This window comes from Bacillus rossius, chromosome 2 (assembly GCF_032445375.1).
Source record: "Bacillus rossius redtenbacheri isolate Brsri chromosome 2, Brsri_v3, whole genome shotgun sequence".
NCBI classification, from domain to species: domain Eukaryota; kingdom Metazoa; phylum Arthropoda; class Insecta; order Phasmatodea; family Bacillidae; genus Bacillus; species Bacillus rossius.
In genome coordinates, this window is record NC_086331.1 from 64,044,554 (window position 1) to 64,065,820 (window position 21,267).

Consider the following 21,267-nt stretch of genomic DNA (forward strand, 5'->3'; position numbering starts at 1 on the left):
ACATACCCCGACATTCATGCATAAACTCAAGCTTTTCTCTTTCCGTTACAGAGGTTGATACTTCTGCAAGAAAGCGTTTTGCTGCAAATCCAACATCAACTTTATTGCTTAGGATCAAATTGTCTGATTTTTTTACATCAATAGAGAGCAGATTTGTGCTAGTACACTTCATCACATCAGGCTTTACACAGCGGTTCATAATTTCTCTCAGAAGTTTCTGCACTGCTTCAAAAATAAATGGACTCATGGGTTTTGAAGTTTGAGACTTCTTAAGAAAGGGCTCACACTCATCTGAAATTGTCTTGCAGAATGCCAATTTACACTTAACAAATGGATCACGAACGACTTCAATCAAGGTTTTTGTACTTTTGTCTTCGGAAGCTTGGCTACATTAACAAATTTTGCAACATGATCCCATATCTCTAACACTCTTTTAAGGCACTTGGCATTGTCTAGCCATCGTACATTACAGAACTTTAAAGGAAATATTGTGCATTCCGTCAGCTCTGTAAATAATGCTCGTCGAGCTGGAGAATCATGGAAAAGAAAATATAAGTGTAGCAACAAGGTACTAATGTCCCATCCAACAGATTCAATGCCAGTTTTCAAAGCACCATGAATGAATTACATGCAAACTACACGTTCCCAGATTCAGTAATGTGAAAGTTTCATTCATACCTGCCAACTTTGGCCAGTCCAAAAGCAGGAGGTTTTTTATTGGGAAGGGGGGGGGGGGGGGGAATTTTGTTTATTTTGTAAATTTTGAATTTTTATTAAGAGTAAACCAGCATGATTAGCACAAGCAATGGGCAAATTGTGTTCTAAAATAAAATACTTTAACAAACACACTGCTTTTGTCACACTATCTTCTTTCCGACTTGTCACGAAAAATGTCTAATTTCTGATTTGATGCCATAGCATTGACGGCATGTTTCTTCGTATTTATATGCTTCACAATGTCGCCCTTTCCGGCATGCGAGACGAAAAAATCACAACACAAAGAACAAAATGCAGCATGTTCACCTTTCCTCGATTGCAAAATACACGGAAATTCGTCACTAAATGTCTTCTTGTACACAGCAAGATACTTCACTGTAGGCTTAACAAGCACCATTTTTATTAAATCCATATTGCGGAGTAGGCCTACAACTAAACAACGCATACAAAATACTCATCACGCAACTGCTTCCACAAAATAATATTTTTATGAATACACCGTTGAATAAATTCGAAGACTGTACTATAATGCTACCTCTACACTTTGTCTGTGAGCAGACGCGAACAAAGGCGAATTTTTTCGGGGACGAACCAACAATTCACACATAGCCGGCTGACAAACCGAAGCGAATTTGCGCACGAATGTAAACAGTGGTATCATAAACTCATTATTAATCCACTCCGTCTTTATTTCAAACCAACACAACCGAAAATACAGTTTACAATGTTGACAACACACGCCATCTTGGAAAACAAATGAAACCTTTTTCTGGTTGGCTAATAAACACCAATGACGAACGTGTACCAAAACAGCTCCCATAATTATCGTAAATAACTACGTTTCTTTCTTAGATGTACGCTTAACCAAGCGTTTTAGCCGACAATTGTGGGCATTTAGGTTATTAAAATAACTATACGTTATGGTACGAACCGTAGTTACTACACGATTGTACGGAATAATGGTACAAACATATTAATTCTATAAATTTATTGCATTAGAAACTTTAAGATAAACAGAACCAAAAATCGGGAGATTTGAAAGACAAATCGGGAGGGCGGGAGAAAGGGCATAAAATCGGGAGTCTCCCGCCTAAAGCGGGAGGGTTGGCAGGTCTGTTCATTGCTTGTGGTGGATCTGATGTGTTCTTGGAGACATTTGAAAAATTTCAAATTGACGTTGGGGCCATCCATAGAGACCTGTATTATTTTGGAAGGTGACAGAGGAGCAATTCCATCCAAAAAAATTCCTAAGCAAATGTTCAGCTGTGCTTCTATCAATAAACACACTGTTCAAGTATCTGGTAATAACCATTTGCTTTTCTTCATCCCAAAACCTAATTACTATGTCCATTTGTCCTCGCTGAATTACTTTGTTCAATGCTTCATTAAAACATAATACAAAATTGTCACACAACTTCAGGCGATCTAGCATATTCTGCTGGAAGTACGGTGCTAGCCCGTGAACAAGAACATAGGCAACTTTATCTCCTAAAGTAATTGGCAACTGCACTATCGGGAAACATCATTTTAAATACAGTACTTATGTTACTGCAAGAATTAAAAGACATTTTCTTGCACACAACATGCAGACTCCAAATAATCTCTGCTTTCACTGCATCTTCTTTTAAAACGTAACTGTTGAGATTTCTTTGAGGCACTACATTCTGTAGACTAGTGACCGTGTTTATCTGAAGCTGAGTGCATTGTTACGTGAAGACACTATTTGAGCAAGAAGTATCACTACTCTGTCCCTTGTCTAGGTTAACGCCTGAAATCGCTGTTGATCCAGAACAACTTGCAATATTACCTGGCATCTTTATGAAAAAAGAAGACAAAGAAGTCTGACTTGTTGCACCTCCCACCATTTTCAAATGGGTTGGTCCTTTGTCCTTTCCCATGAGAAAATAATGCTTGCTTTCCCATATTGCTCAAGTTCAAAGTCTTTTTACACACACTACAAAATGCTTGAGTATTATGCCCATCTACAGGACGCAACCATGCTGAAAAATCTGGAAACAGAGCTGGGTTCAGCCACAGCTGATTAAATACAGTTTTTTTTTTCAGACATAATGAACTGTAACAGTCTTTACATAATCAACCTGGAACAAAACAAAGTAGGTGGATGGTTACACACAAAAGCTTACTACTCCACATGCAACAAACAGGTAGCCCCTTCTTTTCACAGGCAAGAGAGCCACAACCACAACCCGAACAGTTCCGAAGTTTACCAAAGTGAAAGGTTAAGTTAGGTTCGCGTTATTTAACATCCTATATCACCGTAAAATATATAAATCCTTGAAATATGGTGTTTTTCAAGGGTGATTGTTCCATGTAGTGAAAGTAACACGTCCGCGTAGCAAATACAGTTTCTCACTCCTTGGCAAAAGTTGGCAACAGATACTGCACGGCACTCTGTTTGGTACCAGTGATTTTGGGCTTTGTTTTTGTTTACCTTGACGTAAATTTTCGTGCTTTATTGACACATTCTACAGATAATTTATTCACGTTTATGATTACTTTTCGCGATATTCGTGCAATAGCGAGTGGTCGTGAAAGAAACGCTGTTAACAGTTAAGCAAAAATTGAATATTTTGAGTTAGTTTGACAACCGCGTTGGATTGCGTGTGGCCTTAGCCAAGGCATTGAGAATTTCTCATGTCTACATTAAACACAATTGTTCAAAATCGAACGTCCATCGAAAATGCCGCAGAACAATGTGGACCAATGGCAAAAAAATTTAAAAATATAAAGTTGTTAATGTTAGGCGTATAACATATTTTTACTTAAGTTTTAGGATTGCCATTAAATACTAAAGTTTATTGCAAACAAAAATAATATAGTTATTGTTGTAAAATGTTATTACATCAAGCGTTGACTTGAAGAATAATTATATCTATCATCATGTAGTTTTTAGTAAAATTTTACTTTCCCCTCATTTACACTTTCCTCCGAATTACCTTTTTCAGTTTTCCCCTTGAAAAGTGTAATTCAGGGGTTCCACTGTATTTTGAAACAAACTAGTAAGTGTGTTGGCAAAACACTACAAATGGTAAATACAGCATAATACTTAATATATCTCAAAACTTAAGACATACAAGCCGAGTTAGTGAACTTCTTTACTACTTTCACATCTTCATTCACTACTGCATGCAGAAGACTGCAGTAACCTGCAGAAGACTGCAGTAACCTTCAAAAGATACAGTGAGCGGAACAAAATTTATTGCAACTAGATATGATGTATGTACATAGCTAATAGCCAGACCTATGATGTTTTTTGATTAGATATATTTATTTCAGAGTTATTTTTCGAAATTTTACTTTCCACTTCATCTCACTAACTTTATAGCTATCTCCCTGACTTTCCCTGACTTTATAGCTATCTCACTGACTTTCCCTCACACCTTTATTTTTCCCTGACTTTCCCTGACTATACCTGACTTTCCAGATTGTAGGAACCCTGTATACATGAACATTATTGGAAGTGATAAAGCCAACACAAAAATACACTGAGTGTTAAAATTAAAAGATTATAATGATCTTTCATTGCGTTTTTTTAAAATATTTTTTTCTGATTTTCACATTTTGGTCAAAATTTCCAATTTTTCGACGGTTCCCAAGAATGTATTCGTAAAATCACTGCTTCGTTAAATCCGGGGTTCGTGAAATTGGGGTTCTGGTGTACATAATTATTATACATTTAGTATTATTATTTTACAAATTTTAAGTGAACATAGCATTACCTACGTTAAAGGTACATTAATGCGTAAGGTTTATCGGCCGGCCTCAACACACAGCTGCGAATATTCATAAAAAAACGTGCAATGTCGTTAGTTACTTGACATATTTGACAGTTTATTGATAAGCGATGGATTACAAGACGTCGTAGTTTATAACACCGCTAAACCGTTGGAAGCTAATAGTATAAATTAAAGTAATAAAAGTGCAAACATAGAACTTACCTTTGTTACAGTGAGCGTTAGCTTCATCCTGAGCAGGTTGAATGGAAAAAAATTCTGTTAACTTGCAGGTTTCTTGATTGGTTATTTATAACTTTATTGTGATTCTTAGATTTGGCATGGCTTGTAAATGCTCCCCTACCCATCGTATCAATCTTGAAATTTTTATTGCATATCTTGCATCTCGCACAAGTTCTGTCTTTTGCATCCTCAGTAGCCCATGGAAACTCAGACTCATAACGACAGGAATACCTAGTAGACATTTTGCCTCAATGGCTTCCTAACAAACTGCACAGCGTAAGACTAACATTGCTCAAAGACTTGTACTGAACAGAAAAAATTAGAACACCACCCCGCGTTGTACGCCGTAGTGCGGTTCATATTCCCCCTCCCCCTCTTAGTGACGTATTGCGTCTATGAGGAAAGAAGAAACATGACACGCCTGGGAACACTACAGTCGCTGCCAACATGACACTGTATAGATTTGCCGCGTGATTATCAGACGCCGCGATGTACGTCTTAACATATAAGTAGAGACAGGTGTTTTTCGCGATGCGCGAAATATTAACGAAATTAATATACATAAACTTAAAAACGCGAAATTATTAATTACTTAGAGAAATCACGAAAAAAATTTAAACAAAAAAAAACCCACTGAAAATAGCTAAACATCTGTATTTTGATGACTCGATAACAGCACTCTATAATCAATTGTTAACGACTTTCGATAGTCTAGGAAGTCATATACGTGTCGCGCTATCGCCTTGCCAGAGTTGCCACTCGCCACAGTTTGTTAAAATGGCGTGGATGTAATCAAACGTTTTTGCTCTGTTTGTTTTTTTGTAAAACGTTAATTTTAAAATGGTTGCGACAGTATTTGACAGGGCGGCGGAGTTTGCGAGCGAAGGATTCTATGTCTTTGACAAAATGCAAAAAATTCTCATGTGCAAGTACTGCAACGTTAGAATAGAGTGGCAACAGAAAGACACGTGCTTGAAACACAAAAAAAAAAAAAAACAGTGCCTCGGATAACAAAAACCAGGAAAATCAACAATCCGGTGCAAAAAGGCAAGTTTCGCTGGAATCAGCCTTGTTGACTGCAAAAAAAGCAAAATTTGACAAGAATAAGTTCATTATGTCAACAACTCAAGCTTTTACAGAAGCGAACATCCCGATTGAAAAACTGGATGACCCGAAACTTCGTCAATGGATGCACAAGTACATTGCAGGTAGGTGCTAAAGCGTACAATATTTTAACAGTTTTGTGCATTCTTAAGCAGATAGACAGAACGTTACGATCATAAACTTTGTTAGGCCTACCTACTCTTGAAATATTCATATAGCTGCGAGTCGTGTTTTTTAAAGCACTTATTGGAAAAAGTTGATATCACCTAGCCACAGGTAAAAATAGGCATAACTTATTTGTTTTTAGGTTAGGACTTGAGCATTTTTTTGTCAGTAAATTTTTTAAAAGTTTCCAGTACTGTGCTTTGTAACATGTTTAGGCCTAGTAAATATATGCATTTTTTAAAACCTGAACAATGCAGACAAAAAAGTTTGTATAAATTGTGCAATAATATCTTGTGAATTATCCTACTCGGAATTGTGGTAGGTCTTACAGGTTACAGAGTTTAAAAGGCAAAGTAGGTCTAGAAAAATATTTATTTTTGTGGTTTGTATAAGAGAGAGTTACATTTAATTATGTTACTGTAAAAATTTTAAAACACATTTTAATTATCCACCACTATTTTTTTATTTTTTTTTAAGGCGCTGGGGACTTGCCGTCTGCCAAATACAGAAAGGCTATGTTCCAGTGGTTATTAGCAAGGAGGAACAGAGGTTGAAAGAAGCTGTTAAGGATCAGAGAGTTTCCATTCTCTGCAATGAAACGTCCGATAGAAAGGGACAGTGTGTGTTCGTAGTCCTAATAAAAGTGCTTGGCTGTGGGGATGTGTCTGTTCAAAAACTTTTAGTTGATGGTGTTAAAGTTCTAGCAAATGCAAATGCTACTGAATGCTCTCAGACAATTGTAGGCATTGTTCATAAGTTAGGGATTCATTACGGGAACATTGTTTTGATAACTTCAGATTCTGCCAGATATATGGGAAAGTGCATCAACGCCATCAGAATCTTGGTGTCTGAAGATCTGGTTCATACGCAGTGCTGGGCTCACAAAATGAACTTGGTAGGAAATATTTGGGCCATACAGTTAAGTGATTTGAACAACTGTGTCATACAAACCAAAAATTTGTTTTTGAACACACGGAAAAGAAAGCATGCATACATGCAATTTTTGACTGAAAAGTATGTGAACGATGAAAGTTGCAAACCTAAACTTTTACCCATCCCGGTTATAACCAGATGGAACTCTTGGTTCAAGAGCGTAGAGTATTTGTGTGAATTTTTACATGACATTGTTGACTTTGTTGTTGTAAGTGTGGTAGAAGAAAGTGTTGCAATCAATTATTTCAAGGCTTTGGCTTTGTGTGAAGTCAACAAAATACACTGTCAAGCTGTAATGCTTATTGAACACTGTGCACAGTGCTGCAACTTACTGTTAACACTAGAAAGTAGTAAAATTCCAATGGCACACACACTCAATTCAAAATTGAATGACTTATCTAAGAGTTTTGTCTTGCTGAATGATGGCTTTTTCTTTGAAAAAACATCTGCTGCACTTTCCAAACTTCCAAAACAGTCAGACACAACTTACAGGTTTGTTTAAATCTGTAGGCGAAAAAAGTTTACGTAAACTGAACCAGCTGATAGATTCTGACAGTGCAAAAGATTTCTTTTCATCTCTTGGTCAGCTGTTTGACCATAGAAACATTATGAAATGTAGTGTAGAAAGTAATGATGTTTGTCTTTTAGTAAAAAATATCCCTATGCTCAAGGTTCTTGCAACAGAACTAATTGTGCCATATTTTGTATTCAGAGAACAGGCTTCAAGTTTGTGCAAGTCAGATAAAGATGTTGATCCTGTTACAATTCTTTAATCGTTAAAGTCCGAGCATAGTAAATTTGTTGATGCTGCCGTAAAGGCATTGTGGATACCTGCCAACAATGTTGACTCAGAAAGTTCCTTTTCAATGTATAACAGCATCATGTCTGACCGAAGGACAAACCTTCGTGCGGATAACATGGAACTGATGTTAACTTTGGCAATATCCGACTAAGTGCATGTTCAAATTCATTTTGTCACTTGAAGGAATACTGTCTGTCTTTGTCCTATTTATGTGTAGTATTTTGTTTCAAAATATTTTGCTTGCCCTACTTTACCTTCATTTCATTTTTGATGTGTGCTATCTATAGATTTGTTTTGTTTGCTCTGCATAGTTGTTGAATTGTTGCTTGTTCTGTGCAAATATTTGGTAAAGTTATGTATGAAACTGTGTAGTTCTACTCCAGGGTGGCTACCAAACTGTAAAGAATAAATTCCCTGACTTTTCCCTGACTTTTCCAGGACAATCATTTTTATTCCCTGACCATGCCTAACAATCTCATCAATTTTTTTAAGAGTAAAACCTTCTTATTTTTACATATTATAACTAACTTATCAGATAACATACACAAAAATATGTCTAAACAAAATCAGACAAACAATAATAGCTTTTAGAAATTAAAATTTTTCGATTATAGTGTATGTTAAGTGATGATGAACTTGCCAATATTTAGTGAATTATATATAGGTACTAATGAACATACACATTCTTAAGCAATATTAGCAAACAATCTTACTTAAGAGTTTTTATTAGTTTTTCTATGTCTAATTGTAAGGTAACAAATTAAAAGAGTAATGGGTCTTTTTTACATGCTTTATATTAGCTTCACCTGTATGTTTGTTTGTCTGTCCGTCTGTAACTCTTTCGACTAAGAGTGAGTGGCTCATCACTGTAAAATGTCCCACCAATTTCACTATGTTCGTTAGCCGAGCGGTCTAAAGCGCGCGACTTCTGTACGTCAGCTTTCGGATTCAGCGATCGTGGGTTCTACTCCCGTCCACGCCGAAAAGAAAAAAAAAAAGGTTTTTTTCCCGGTAAATTCTAAGATTATATCCATACATTAACTGTAAATGATTCGGAGAGACTTTACCATTTCTTTGTGACGTTGCAACGCTTAATATACAAAAAATATGGCACAAAGCGCCTCAAGATTTTTTCTCGTTTATACTAGTATTGCTTATATACTATTGTCATAAATTAAATTTTAAAATTATTTTTAACTTTTTTGTTTGATAATATTTAAAAGCATGTTTCTTTAGTTTTTAAGTTATATTTATTTCTTAATAATGTACGTAATTTTGTTGCCTGTAAATAATAACGCATTTTTTGTTGATTATTTCTAAAACTTAAAAAAAAATTAAAATTTGTATATTTATAAAACTGAATTTTATTCACTAAAATAAACACATTTCATAAATAATATTTCTTTAACTACCTATAAAATAAATCCTGTTATAAATTAAAATTTTTCGATTATATTATATGTTAAGTGAAGATTAAAAACAACTGTTATATACGCCATTTTACCCAATTATGTAAATTATTGTTTTATTTACTCATTTGATGTATAATAACCCAAAAAAGGATAATAGTCTAGGCGTTCACAACACTGATAATTATAAAAAATAACTACTATAACATACAAAGAAGATCGCCTGCAGTAGCTGTAGCAAAGCGAACGAATTATCTCTGACCTGTCTTCTTTGAATTCGAGATGGGAGCGGACGAACTAAAAGAGCGACCTAGTTCGTACGTGTGTGCTTTTTTTTGTTCCCAGTCGTGTAGTGCTTCTTTACGTTAAACTTTTCAGATGTACTATTTGTTTTATTTTGCTGTCCTCTTTGTGTAAACGTTTTTAATAGGAGCGCTCCCGGTCGCGAACTATTATGCGCAAGTCTAATGATTAGATACTCTTAATATTTACCTTTCACTTTTCTTATCCTGTATTGGAATTCATTAAAAAAATGTTTTACTCCATAAAAGTAATGTGCTAAAAATTTTAATAAAACCGAATAAACACTTTAACTCATTAATCACCTTTACTCTTAGCTTTCGGCAACGGAAATATTCTTCCCAGGCCCACACGTTCATATCTGATCCCGCGCACATTTTTTCCCCCATCTTTGTCTACTACTTCTATTCTCTCTTTTTTATCTTCAGAACAAAGCCCGACTAGCTTACTAAATAATACTGAAAACATGTACACGCCACTATTCAAAACGTTTACACAAAGAGGACAGTAAAATAAAACAAATAGTACATCTGAAAAGTAAAACGTAGAGAAGCACTACACAACACGACTGGCAACAAAAAAAAAGCACTCACGTTTTCATCCCAAAACGTTCGTGTACTTGTACCACAGTTGCCAATAATACGAGAAACAAAAATAAAACTATCTCGGTCATCTCGGTGTACTATGAGCTATAAAACTAGTAAGCATAGAATAATTTGGTACACGTACCATGACTATGGTGGCAATACAATGCATGTGCGCGCACGCCAGCCAGCTGTTATCAGCAATGCAAACACAGCAGAGTTTCTCATGGACCCGCGACATCAAAAATGGCTTCATTAAAATGTCAAACTTTGTATAAAATATAGTACATATTCAGAATTTCAGTTAATAATTTGCTACATACAATTAACAAATTAACAAAGAATATGAATAATATTAAGCTGTAAAATGCTGCAGCAGGAACTTTAGACAAGATTTATTTTTTTCCCTGACTATTTGAAAAATTTCCTGACTTTTCCATGACTTTTCCCTGCTGGCAAAATTCCCTGACTTTTCCCGGTTTTCCCGGTTGGTCGCCACCCTGTACTCTTAAATGACATATTAAACAAATTTACATAGAACTTATATTTATAAACCTCAAATTGCAGTTTTAATATTAACTTGTAATTTTTGACGAAACTACTGATAAAATAGCGAAAAATATACCGAAATCATCTCGTAAAAAGTAACAATATTGTGCAAATTTTTTCACCGATTACACCTGTCTACATATAAGTTGTACGCATTTACACCGCAGCATTTGCCCAGGAAAGAAGTAAAATTCCAGTTAGTTTCCCGGTTTTACCCGGGCCCTTTCAAATTCCCGACATTTTCCCGGTTTTTCCCGTTTTGGTGGCCACCTGTATATAACTTTGATTCCAACCTGAAGAGACTAAAAACTGTTTTTAATTAACCAAAAAATATAATTAAGAAAAAAATTGTCATAGTCAAATATTATAATTTTTCATAACTATTTGAAAAAAAGTACAGTTGCGTTAAGGTAACAAACAGTTGCTGAACAAAATGTGGATATAACATGATAGACATTTAAGATTATAAAACAGAGCTAAAAGTCAACACCATTACACAAACGACAGATGAGTGACACACGTCCGCTTTCTACATAATCAGATGGCCGCATTTAGTTCGAAATTGTGCAACATAATTGAGGCAACAAATATTTACAAACGATAACCACACAATGTAGTTTAACTCCACAAAAAGAACTTAATGCAATTGCTTTAAACATTTCACCACATACTCATCCACTCCCGCACATTTGGGTTTTCACAATTAAATTCACCATATTCAAAATATTTTCTTTGTTCAAGAAGCAGACATAAGAGTCACAAAATCACAAAATCCTTGGTGATTTTGAGTAATTTTTCAGTCCCTTTTCCATTTTAATAATTACATCATTTTTCTATGAAATTTGCCCGTGCAGATTTAGATGGCAACACCGCATGTCTCTTCTATTATGACTAAGAAAATTATAGCTAGAACAGATGGAAAAAAAATCACAAAGCTCAATGTAACTCATATGCATATTAACTGTATAGCATTATTTTAAGTCATAAAGCATATATAAGCATTTATAAATTTTTCAAGCATTTCAAGATGTATCACTGTTTGGGTAAGTTTCTCGGACTTTTCTCCCAGTTATTTATTTTATTTATTTAAATTTGTTACATGCCCGCCGACAGTCTTGAGACTTTAGAGGTAGGCACGACACAAAACAAGTATGACACAAAACAAGTAAAAACAAACACTATCACAATAAATAGAGACAGCACAGGATAAACACAAAACATGAAAACAGAAATGACATAAATACCAAAAGGACAAGATAACATGACACATTACTTAGTGTAATGTTAATTACATAATTATTAAACCTCAGTGAATACATTTACTATACACAAAATATACAGAAAAATGGATAATACAAAAATAAAATGTGACTAGAGGACAAGTTAAGAGGATAAATTTTTAAGTATAGATAATTGATTATTATTGTGATTCCTAAGTAATCTGTATATGATGTCATTAAAGTTATGTAGAGTACAATATGTTTGGTATAAGCGAGAATTAAACTGTGGTATTTTTAACCCAGTGGTTTCCAGGAGATAAGTACAGTTAATTTATCATTAAAACAATTTTCAACAAACAGAGAATCTAAATATACTCTACGTGCACCAAGAGGCATTAATGCAGGTGTAGGAAGGTTTTTTAAGTTTATTAAATTAATTAATTTTGTTTGTATACTTTCTAGTTTATTTGCATCGGCCGACTTGATGTCATTCCAGATTACTGAACAATATTCTAATTTGGACCTTATTAAGGCAAAGTACAGGGAGAGAACTGAGTCGGAATTAGTAGCATAAAAAGTAATAAATTTGATCATAGCAAGGGTTTTGCGGGAAGACATGTATAAATAGTTTACATGATTATGGAAAAATAATTTAGAATCTAAAATAACGTGATTACAGAGTTTTCTAAAATATAATCAAAATTAAGTGGTTGATATTTCCTTGTAAAGGATATAAAAAATGTTGTGTGTTTATTTAGTGTAACCAGATTAAATTTACACCAATTGTTTACTTGGGAAATGTCATTTTGTAATAAAATACAGTCATTCGGTAATATTTTTAGATCGGCAAAAAGTACTCCTGTAGAATGGTTGAGAATTTGAGGTAGGTCGTTTATATATAAACTAAAAAGAAGAGGTGATAATTTTACTCCTTGAGGGACACCAGCAGAGATACTAAACAGGGAAAAATTGTGGTTATTAATTGTAACATAAAAACTTCTATTAGTTAAGTAATTAGAAAACCAGTTTGTAAAATTTTGAGTTAAACGAAAGTTAAATAATTTTTTAAGAAGTATAGAATGGTTCACAGTGTCAAAGACCTTGGCTAAATCAAAATAACAGGCATCCACTTGCCCTCTGTTGGTAACCTCTCTGTGTGTATAATTTTAAAAAGTAAGCAAGTTAGTGGTGGTCGATAAACCTTTCCTAAAACCATGCCGACTGCTCGATAAACTGTTCTTAAGCTGGAAATTTAAAAATCTAAAAATTATTTTATCAAATATTTTAGAAAAACCATTGAGTAGAGAAATAGGCCTATAATTGTTAACATTCAGTTTACAGCCTTTTTTGTGAATAGGTTTCACCTTAGCTGTTTTCCATTTCTCCGGGAAAACAGAGGATTGTAAACCAGAATTAAAAATATGTAGCAAAAGAGGGACTAATAATTCAGAGCAGCCTTTTATAATGAAATTAGGTATGCCATCAGGACCCGTAGATTAGGATGATTTCAACGATTTTATGCCCCAAAATACTAAACATTCTGAGGTTGTGAGGACAGGTATAGATATTAAATATACACCAGCCCATCGAAGTAACACTAATTCGTTCCAGGAAAACAGAGCGCTAATCAAATATGTTTTTGCCATAAGAGTGCATGTTATTCATAATAATTGGTTCTCCAGCCACTGAAATCCGTTTGTTTACTATTCCTTATATGACATTTATTTCGTTTAAATGTACGTATTTACATACTGTTAACACATCTAAATACAATTTAAGAAAAATATAAATGTATAAATTGCATTTAAAGTTCAAATAACCTAAAATAATACTATCTTTAAATCACAGGCGGCATAATTGAACTAACTTCGTGTACGCACGACTAGGAGTCAGCGCAGCCTATCATGCAAGATGTGAAATAGCCTCGAAAGCTTCCTGCATTTCCCACTAGAGCTGCTACTGAGTTGCAAGATGACGTAGTATGTATAAACATTAGCTAAACACACACGTAGGCGTCGGAAAATGTATTTACGAAATATTATTTTCTGTGCAATTTTAATTAGGCTTTAAAAATATGCGATGGAAGCGAATAACTATTACATAAAAGGTAATATCTTTTTTTATTTCGTTATAATGTTTATGTTACACAAGTGCCGTCTTATTTTTAATTTGCTGCATTTTGTTTGTTACATTGTGCACGTATGAAAATAAAATAAATTATGTGGACAAGAAAGAGCGCTACTTCGAATATGTGACCGCGCTACTTCAAATCATGCCTTAATTAATTGGCGTCGTTACTTCAAAACAGCGCTAATCGAACAGCGTTACTTCGAGGGGCTGGTGTATATTGTTTGTCACAGGTTGTTGGATACATGTAGAAGGTTCATAGACACTGGAGAAATATTTAGCGTATCCATTGGCTAGTTCAGCGGGATAGTTCGTAATAGTTCCATTAATTTTTAGAGAATGCTGTTCATAAAAGCCATTTTTCATTAGTTTGACATATCACCACAATTGTTCAGGGTAAGTTTTAATATAATTATTGGTATTTTGAGTCCATTGAATTTTGTCTCTTTTTATTAAAGATTTTACAAATTTACGATAAGAGAAAAGTGACTAGTAATAAGGGTTGTTGTTTCTTTTATAAAGCTTATGGAAATGCTTCTTTGACTTTAATGCTTGAATTAACTCACTGGTAAACCAAATTGGAAATTTGGATGATTTTTTGTTTGTCATTGGAATAAAGATATTCATATTATCAACTACGCAATTGGTTAGTTGGTCAACAAGTTCATTTACATCCATAGAATTATAAAAATCTGACCAGTCATGATTTTTGATGGAATTGAAAAGTCCGAGAAAATCACCTTTTTTATAGTTTCTAAACAGTGATGTAATGTTAGAACTGTTTTTGAAGGACTCAATCTTGATGTTGATGTTTAATGCAGGATGATAAATATCATCTTTGATAAGAACATCATAAGCCTTTGTCATTGAACACAGCTGTAGATTGGTTAAACACAAGTCTAAAAGATTTATATGAGTTTGAATATTGATGCACAGTTTTAGACTATGTACAGATATAGTGTTGATGTTCGTAGTCACCTGATGGAAAGGGTTAAGATTAAGATTATTCCAATCTATACCCGGTACATTGAAATCACAGAGTATCAAAATGTCATCGTGAAATCAGGAGAGTTATCTTCTGAAAATTCAAAATATATGCGGAAAAACTCTGCCATTAAATCTGGAAGTAAATAGATATTTCCAATAATTAAAGATTTGCTAGAAGATGATTTTATTTTAAACCAAACTGCTTCAACACCAGGAAAATCAAAGACAACGTACAGTTGAACAAAAATAAGTTTTGACTTCTTAACAGGAGATAAAACACCACCACCTCTTGATTTATTGGTTTGTTCAGGTATTCTGTCATTTCTAAAGACATGGTATTGGTCTGTGAAATAGTGTGACGTAATGCTATTTGCATTAAGCCAAGTCTCCGACAAATAATATCGAAATGTGAGCTAACAATATTATCATAGAACTCAACAGACTTAAGGCGGGATTCATAGTCGAAGGCTTGTTTGGCAAATAAGTAATACTTTATAAAGTAGTGCTTATTCTTCAAGTAGTACTTATTCCAGCAATGAATTCATAAACCTATACTTGACGAAGTAATACTTGAACAAGCAGTACTTATATTGGCCATGCTGTACTTGATGAAGTATCTCAAAAAGTAAAGGACAAATTTTGTGTCAACGTAACGCAAGCAAATATACTGCTGTAAATACATAGTTCTGTTTGAAAATAAAAATGCCCAAGTTTCAAACCATATATGTGATTAAAATAATGAAATTAATACGTAAGATATTTATACTTTATTTGATAGTGAACTTGAACAACATAAATATGAACATGTATTAAAAACGAATTTACATCTACATAAATATGTTTTTAATGTTTGTGTTGTTAAATTATGTTGGCCATCTTGTGTCTTTGATCTATATAGAGGTGTAAAAGTAACGAAAAAAAAGTGTACCCGTTAGTATAGCAATTTGTACTCGTTACTATCGTATCGTTACGTTACTAGTTACTTCTGATACCGCATAGTATGCTATGTTATTTTGCAGCAACGAATCGAGTTTTTTTGCGTACGCGGCCTGTACGCGGCGTACAGTATAACGTCGTGTAAATAATAATAAATAGAATATAAACAATTAACAATATTTGATAATTAACAGTTTTTGTTAACCAAGAAACAATAAAATCTCATTAGAGCAGCTTTTTTATATTATCTCTTTTAAGATAAGAACAAAAAAAAAGGGGAAAATACGCGATAATAAAAAACAAAAACATACATATTTCTAATTTGTAAAAAATACTTTCTTACGTTGTTTCTGTTATAATCTCAATATTTGTCTACACACACAATACCTTTAATAAACAGTAAAAAAATTGGACGAGGAATTTCCAGATTATACTTTCCTTAATAAATAAACATCGTTCTTTGTAACGTAAATTCATCTAATATGCGCGCGCATGCGTAAAACATACGAAAAATGTCAGTAACGAGATGCAGCCGTGTGTAACGTTTCGTTACTCGTTACTAGATGGCGCACCCGTTACTCAGTACCGAATACATACGGTTTGCTACAGCTCTAGATCTATAAGCAGTTGAAGTTAACCACGTGGTAGTGAAACAACACGCTAGCTGCAGAAGAGGTTATGTACGTAGCCTGTATTGTTTACAAAACTAAGCTGCAACTATTTGTTTCGTTTCTTTTACCCAAATTGAATTTTTTTACTCTCTCAAGTTTAATTTAATATATGGAAAAATTAACGGGAATTAATACCTTACATAACCTATTCCTTACAACAAAAATCCGTACCAGTACTTGAGTTACCTAGATAGCCGACTTCATGAAGTATTACTTATATCAATGAATACGCATGGCTTATTTGATTATGAATACTTGCGAAACAAGGCAAACTTATTTCATGACTGAATTCATATTGAGCAGTACTTATTTGACGCATTGCTTCGTGAAGTATTACTTGAAGTAGTCCTAATAAGCAGTGCTCTTTTTGTTCGCTATGAATTTAATGCCATACTTAAGCATGCATATAAGCAGTACTTTTTTTCAAGTATTGCTTATATCACCACTATGAATTCCGCCCTTAGTCCTTAATCCTCTGACATTCTGATAGTAGATATCAAACTCCTTAATGTTTGACGTTGTAACGTTGCAAAACCCCTGCCCTCCTAGCTAAATATTTGTCTTTTAAACTATTTTTATGCATGTAAATATTTCTCAAAAAGTCTTGCTAAGAATATTTTTACCGTTTTATGTATTTAAGGGTTGATATTTTCACTTGCTGTGTGTTTTAAGAGGGTACTTTGTATTTTAACAACCATTTTAAATCATTACTTTTTTTATGTAATTATTCACAAATAAGCCGCTGTACTAGATTTTGGCCTGTTTTGGTCTACTTTTTCAGGTTTTTTCTAAATAAGTTGAATTTTGTCAAGTAATTTGTATTTTGATTGTTTTTAATTTTCATTAACGTGTTGCAATATAATTCTAGAACAAGGGACTGTGTCTGGGGTGATGTGTAAAAAGAGATTTTATGTATGAAAATGGTTTTCAGTGTATATGTTCTGTGTTCTGATTGGCTTGTAATTTGTAGTGTGAATGTAGCGTGTGTGTGATTGGTCGGTGAGGTCATGTGACTGCCCTCCCTGCGTGGAGAAAACAGTGCCATGACTTCACCAGTCATCTGTCAATCGCTGCACAACAAGGGCGCGTTCGGTGGCTTCTCGCAAATATGTAGTAATTGAATAGAAAATTTAACGATGGTGGTCAGAGCCATGTCGAGTTTAAGTTAACCTAATTGTTTTTATATTTTCATTCGGCCATTGTAATTATAAATTGTGACCACCTTCGTCGGCGTTTGGCTCATGGCGAAATTCGGTTTTGCTGGGTGCGGCATTATTTGAGGCCGCACTGATTTCATGTACTTACAGTAAGATATTACTGAAGGACTTAATCTACGTTATTTTTCATTAATCTTCATCGCCCGAGCTGCGAGCATTTCTCGACAGGAGGATAGACATGTTGAATGAGTGAAAAAGATTTGGAAAGTGATTGGATTCGTCTGTTCAACATTCTATTATTGAAAAATAAAACAAAAATTACAATCGGCGCTTAACATCTTTTTATTTTTGTATATAACGAACCGTTATAACGTTAGGACGTGAGATTAAGGTGCTCCTCAGGACACCAGGGATGCTGAAGCACACACATTGGTTGATGCACGGCTAGGAGTGGGCCGTGGCTAAACGTTCGGCTCATCGTTAATTGTTTGGTTATTTAGAATCTGTTCCTGGTGTAGTTTGCCGTAAAAGGGGCTATCATACAGCCACTAGGCCAAAAAAAACAACGTTGTTTATCCTGTTGAAGTCATTTTCAGTACTGAAATATAGAATAATACATAAGAATTAGATTTGGTTCTCAGTTTAGTCACCTTGATTTGCGATAAATTTAATTCATTGGAGATATAGTCAATGATTTCTTTTTCCTGTACTTGAGGATTAAACCTAGTAACAAAAAGAGCCTTGGTTTTTAGGTAAGGTGGTTTTGAAATAATTTTCAAAGATGTGGTGTTCCTGATGCTCACTTTCAATTAAGATTTTTTTCTTTTCAGGTTCACGTTTCAATTCGTTGGTTGCAGTAATTCTTTTACTGGGCGCACGTTGCACCAGTGTAAAGTTGTCATTGTCAGCATGCTGTGTCATGCGGACTGAGCTCTTGACAGCACGCGAGTAACGGTGAGTAGAAAGTAGGTCATCTGTAGGTTCGACGTCACCGTAACCAGCAATGGACACAAACGCATCGGTAGCCTTGTTACTAGCAGGATTCGATAGTACCTGATTGTATGAAATACCCTGATTATTTTTTACATTTAGACTTTGCCTAACATGAATCAGTTCTTGCTTAATTTCATGGGTTTCATTTCGTGCGTCAAGAAGAAGTGTTTTTAGCACTTGATTTTCACTACTCAGCTCATATACTTTGACACAAACGGACTTTATCAATTTGAATAATTCTTCCATGTTCATAGCTTCAAGCTTTGTATTATCTGGCTTCAGGACTGCTGACGGTGGATGCTGATCCAGACATCCTGAAGTAAACGAAGACCGATTTTTGGTCGGAGATCTTCATGTTCATTTGGTCAGCACGAATTAAATCGGTAGCTGAAGCATCACTGAAAGATAATCCAAACCCCGGGAATTCGGGTTGATTTAGGAATGACGACTCAATATTGATGACACATTTACACACACAACTATAGAACGATTATTACGAGCATAAACATGGATCGCGCGCACAAACACAACCGGTCTGCATGAACATACGGCCGCAACTCTACACACGGCCGCTACTCTAAACACGGCCGCAACTGACACACGGCCGCAACTGTTGAAACTATTTTACTGATAAGTAAAACCCTCTGCAGAAAATCCCACTTAAGAAAACTTAATGCATAATAAGTTAAAGAAATTAAATGCATGACATATGTTGTGGTTCCGGAGGGTGTGAATCATCAACGATCATGAATTTGGGCGCTACTGTATGATATGGGCACACCGACCCGGCAGAGACTCGTCTCAGCGCGCGATGTTCCCCATATGGGGAACAAGATTTGGTCCCTCTTAGCCTCCAATTATCCCACAGATCTGGCCCACTCTCAGCTTTGCGCACACTTACACATGACGAAGATAGTTGCACAATCCATTGAGCTCTTAAAGGCGACCCACACGCCTGATACCTAGGAGAGCTTGCACTTTGTCGGTCAATAAATAACACTGTGAACTATGTACGGTTTTTTATTATACTTTGACAGACGTTAGATTAAACAGTACCCACGGCATGAACTGAGCTAGGCGAGAGCCAGAAAAAATGGTTGCAAAAGATGATATCGCTTAGCCATCTGGCAAAGTCCTGCTAGGGTTTATAAATACTGAACTGAACCGTCTGCCGGCTGAGGCGAGCCCCGAGGAAAATATAAAATCGACCGAGATGGAATAACGTTAACAGATCTAAGTTCAGTTCGGCGATGCAAATAGATGAAGTCCCCGGGGTGCATATGCATCTCACCTCGACTATTGCTAGTTGCAGACTGGGCCGGAAGGGCGCACTCTCACTGGTGACATGGCGTCTTCCGACAAACCACAGAACAGTTACACTAGTTTAGTTATGTGCCACGGAAAAACAAGAAAAGCACTCTTAAAATACTAACATAAAAAATACATGCCCTCTCATTACTTAGCTACATGCGAACTACAGTTATTAATAAACTAACACATGAACATAATTCAGGTTAGTTTAGTTCCGGTCCACTATAGAGCCATTGTTGCACTGAAGCACCGAGTTTAAAACGCCGTCTTCCGATAGTTTGTGGCGTGCTGTATGAACACACAACTACATACTTTGGTAATTCCATGATGGGAAGGAACGGGTGAAGGTCAAGGAAGGGAGTTTTAGTCCAACCAGGCTTATGGAGGGAAGCCCTGGTTGACGTCATATAAATTTATTTAACTGTACCATTTTATACAGTTCTTTCCCCTGCTACTAATTCTAAATTTCAAAGTACCTTGAGAAACTTCTTAGTAGGGTTATACTGTATTATTAAAGTAGCTAACATACAGCTTACAAAAAAATTATCATCATCTTCATTTGCATTCAGCCCACTACGAAAAATGAAGATGTTAGAACATTAACCTCAATTCATGGTTATCCTACTACAGAAGAAACAGAAGATGAAAAAAAATTATAAGGTTTTGTTATGTGAGAGTTTAGCACAGGGGATGTTTTGGTCTTAGGCACACAGTTGTTCTCTATGTGTCAATTGAATAATGTTAACTTTCTATGAAAAATGTTAACTTTCTATTATAGAAACCAATTGCTTGACCAAGTTGGGTTAGGACCTTAATTTGATCTGAGAATTCAGATGTAAAACTAGTTTTCTAGAGAGGAAACTATTCTATGAAGAAAAAATTTCAAAATGTTATGTTTAACAATTATAATTTCTTAATCATCCCACAAACTTAACCTAAAAAACCATTCAAACAATTTCACATAATTTTAATCTTAGCTAACCTAACCTAACCTAACCAAATGTTTGAACATTTTATAATATATTTAATAAACCTAAAATAACAAACCATTCATTAAGTTGCAGGTAATAAAAATTTTGAATATCATACTACTGCCATTACAAAATAACAACAATAATTTAGAAGAATAGAAAAAAACAATTATTTAATTTTTTTTTTACAATGCAAGACAAAACACTAGACCATTACCAGGGTGAATTTATGGAGTTTGGATTAATCCTTGATATGTCAGCACATAGTTACCATCCTTAATCACCAAAACTAAACCATTTAAGTTGGTATTGATTCAAACACAACTTTTAAAGTCACATACGGTTAAAAATTTA

At 34.8% G+C, this 21,267-nt stretch overlaps 1 protein-coding gene across 4 annotated transcripts in view; it reads right to left on the minus strand.

Moving 5' to 3' along the window:
* LOC134529332 (ras-related protein Rap1) overlaps positions 1-21,267 on the minus strand; it is a 221,888-nt gene that overhangs the window by 144,593 nt on the left and 56,028 nt on the right. The gene's annotated exons all lie outside the window — the stretch shown is intronic.